Raw genomic sequence first — 3,811 nt, 5'->3', positions numbered from 1 at the left:
CATAGGAAGAACTTTTTTTTCAGGTTTAATACGCTTTATTTTGGGATCACTAGGTAATATGATATTAGCTGCACTCAAATAAATTGGAAATAATTCGTAGACATTATAATTGATATGTTAAAGTATTTCCATGTTCATTATAATTAACAAATATGTATTTTAGAAATGAATATGAATATAATGACTTAAAGACAAGTATATTCTCTTATCCTAAGAAAAGCAATGTACCTAGAGTCACACATTAGGGAAACTGAAATTAGATAGCTTAATAGACATAATTTTGAGTGAAATAAGCACCTCCTTTTTGCTCTAATTTTATGAAGTCACTGGAATAACTTCTTAAAAACATGTATTCCTGGATTAATGATTTTACTCTCCAGTGACTTACCATTGTACTTAAAACCAACATGCCTTAATAACCTACAAGGCTTTTCATAATCATGTTGTTTTTGTCTCCCCAACAGCATTTCAAGGCATTCTCCAAAACTTACTAACTCTGCTCTGGCCCACTGACCTTCTCTTAGGTCCTTTTAATTCACAGTTACCCAACACAGGTCAGTTCTGCACATACTATTTCCTTAGTGTATGGTTCTCTTAAAGAAAGGACTTTTGTTCCTTTAAAAAAAAAAAAAACTTTATTTTTCTGTTTATTTATTTATTAATGGCTATGCTGTGCAGCATGCAGGACCTTAGTTCCCCGACCAGGGATCAAACTTGTGACCCCTGCACTGGGAACATGGAGTCTTAACTACTGGACCTCCAGGAAAGTCTCAGGACTTTTGGCCTTTTTAATTTTTTTGAATATAGAATATTTTATTTTATTTTTAAATTAATTTATTTTAATTGGAGGATGTTACTTTATAATATTTGATGATTTTTTGCCATATATCAACATGAATCGGCCACAGGTATACATGTTTCCCCACCTCCCCATCCTGAACCCTCTCCCACCTCCCTTCCCACCCTGGGAATTGGCCAGGTACCATGAAGTTGTCTCTAGCCTTTAACCTGTGGATACCATTGGGGACAACATCTAGTATCTCTAATTTTTGGTGGAAATCCCTCCCCCAAGATGATTAACATATAATGCTGCCCTGGCCTCAACAATTGGTTGCAGGGCTGTGCATGTGATCTTGACCTACACCGGTGAGTGCATCCCATTTCCCAGGCCACAGAACTTGATTCAAGGATGGGTATATGACCCAATCAGAGCCTCAATCTCATTATAATGTAAAACCTGTTATAATGAGAATTCTAAGAATGGGAGGGCAGAGACAGGGGTTCTACTTCCATTGAACTGAAAGGATACGTATGGAACTACTATGGTTACTTTATACCAATGAGGATTAAACTGTTTGAAATCTGTGCCAACAGACAGCTGGCCTGGGAGAGAGAAGCCAGATCTGAATAATACATATGTCTTGAGATCCTATCCAGCCATAACTAGCCTTTTAGTTAATATTCTAGTAAATTCCCCTTTTATTAGTTTGTGTTTTTCAGTTGATTTGGATTTTCTGCCTCTTGCAACCTAGACAGTTCTGAATGGTAGAAGAAGCTATATCTTCCTGCATCTCCATTCCCCAGTTCCTGCCACTGCCCTCATCCTTGCCTCATCCCTGGTCCTCTTGGTCTCTTGATGGCTGATAGTAGCCAGGGTAGCTTTATGATACTAACTGATAGTAGCCAGCAGCTTTATTTGCTGCTGCTTTCTTTCCCTGGTGGATAGTCAGGGAAGTGAAAGAGCATATCAGATAATTCACTAAAGGTTTCACTCCAATTTACAACTCCTGGACAAGGTTTCTTGCCATTACAGAACCTAGTTGTATGATGATGCAAGTTGGGTGGAGACTAGAAGCAGAAGATTAGCCAGAGCCCAAGAAACTAGCAAGATGACTATTGTAGAGATGAAGGAAAAGTAGAAGCTGTTATTGAAGATGGACTACAATGCACAACTGTGATTTCATTCATCTTCCTGATCATTTTGCTTTTATCCACACTTTGCAAATGAGGCTTTACTGGGGCAACTACTTTGTCCAAAATAATAGAGAGTATATTTAGTGCAGATACGTAGGTATCTTACATGCCTGGCTTTCTCACAATGCCACTATTCATTAGTGAGATAAAAGGGAATTAGATTAGGCTAAGTGTGGTTCCGAGAGGGGTGATGGGAGACAAAGGATATCAGAGCTGTTTCAAAGAAATGAACATCTTCCCAATTTTGGAACTCAATGCATTTTCACCTTCTGTGTTCATACAACATGATTTGAGTGCCCCTCTCCCAGGCTTTGGGATAGGAAGTGTCTGTATTTCCATCACTGCTACTCCTTAGAGCAATGACATTCTAGGGGAAATGATCTAACTCTCTGAGTCTCTGTTTCCCTGTCTGTCAATTGTCTACATCTCAGTATTGCAAGGATTGAAGATAATGCTTATAAAATCTCAAATACTGGGACGTCATACATAAGTATTTACTACATGAAACTTTTTTGATATTACTATTACATACATAACCCAGAAAACTGTTAAGACTTAAATATCCCCCTTGAGTATATTTCAAGTGTTCTCTCTATATTACTGTGATCTGCTGCAGATCACCCACCCTGTCTTCATGGAGCTGCTTATCTTTCAGGAATCAGAGAAAGTACCTTCAAAATGTTGACATAGGACAGGTCAGAGATAGCATGTGAGGAATTTCAAAGTTAATCCAACCCTTCCTATCTTTGACCAGACTCTGTTTTCAGCTGGTTCAGAGTAATTTATATCTCTGATTCAGTTAAAGTATGTGGCATCATTTAGACACTGCAAATATAACACCGATTTTACTGAAACCTAATTGTAGAGTGACAGGGATAAATCCAGAAGATACAAACAGTAGGAAAGGGCCAAATGTGCTTCACCTATATAAGAACTCCTCATAGAAGAACATTATGCTGAAAGTGAGGAATAACTAAGTTGTAATTCATGCAGATTCATACATAAGTAATACTGAAGACTCCTAGGATATCTACAACCTAATCAGTTGCCCATTAACATATTGTAAGATAAATGTAGATCTGTAATTATGTATGTAAGATCGTATGCTGCTAAAATGATTTTATTTTCATTTAAAGTCCTGATTCAATGGTCTGTGGTATATCTTTGGAGATTTTGTCAACCTTTTGAATTGTGTGTGTATGTGTGTGTATATATATATATATGAAATACTGATACAGGTAAACAAATAAAAGCGCAATTTTCTGAAACTGTTAATGGAGCTTGGGGAAAAACCTACAAAATCACTCAGCTTAAAATCAAAGAACCATGACTAAATTAAAATTAAATAAAGAAGCAAAAAAAGATCACAAGGAAACAAAAATCCTGTACTTTAAAGGTTATTTTAAAATAGCTCCACATTCCAAACCTGAAACACAGAAAACCATGATTGTCAACCAACATTTATTGAGTGCTATAGTAGGTATATTGAACTTTGAGTAATTGAATCGCACATTTAAAAAATAATCTGTCTTTTATGACAGAAATCAGGCAGTTCCTGGCGTAATTTGACAGCAACGTCCTGTCTTTTCTCTGTCAGCATGGTATGAAGCAATGCAATTAAAATCTGTGATTTGTTTTGACTGGTGAGATTCTCTCTTTTTCCTCTTGTTAGAATATATATTGATTCACATGTTAAGTTTTATTATTAAAGGAATTGAATATATATTTTAAGTAATTTTATATTATTAGGGCTAATGGTACCCTTTAAGGATTGGATCCTGACTTAGAAGTGCAGTAGCACCTAGCATTCTGGCTCCTGGCCCCTCTTACTATCTGA

The sequence above is a fragment of the Bison bison genome, unplaced genomic scaffold (assembly GCF_000754665.1).
Source record: "Bison bison bison isolate TAMUID 2011002044 unplaced genomic scaffold, Bison_UMD1.0 scf7180017864384, whole genome shotgun sequence".
In the NCBI taxonomy this organism is placed as follows: Eukaryota; Metazoa; Chordata; class Mammalia; order Artiodactyla; family Bovidae; genus Bison; species Bison bison.
This window is presented reverse-complemented; position numbering follows the sequence as displayed.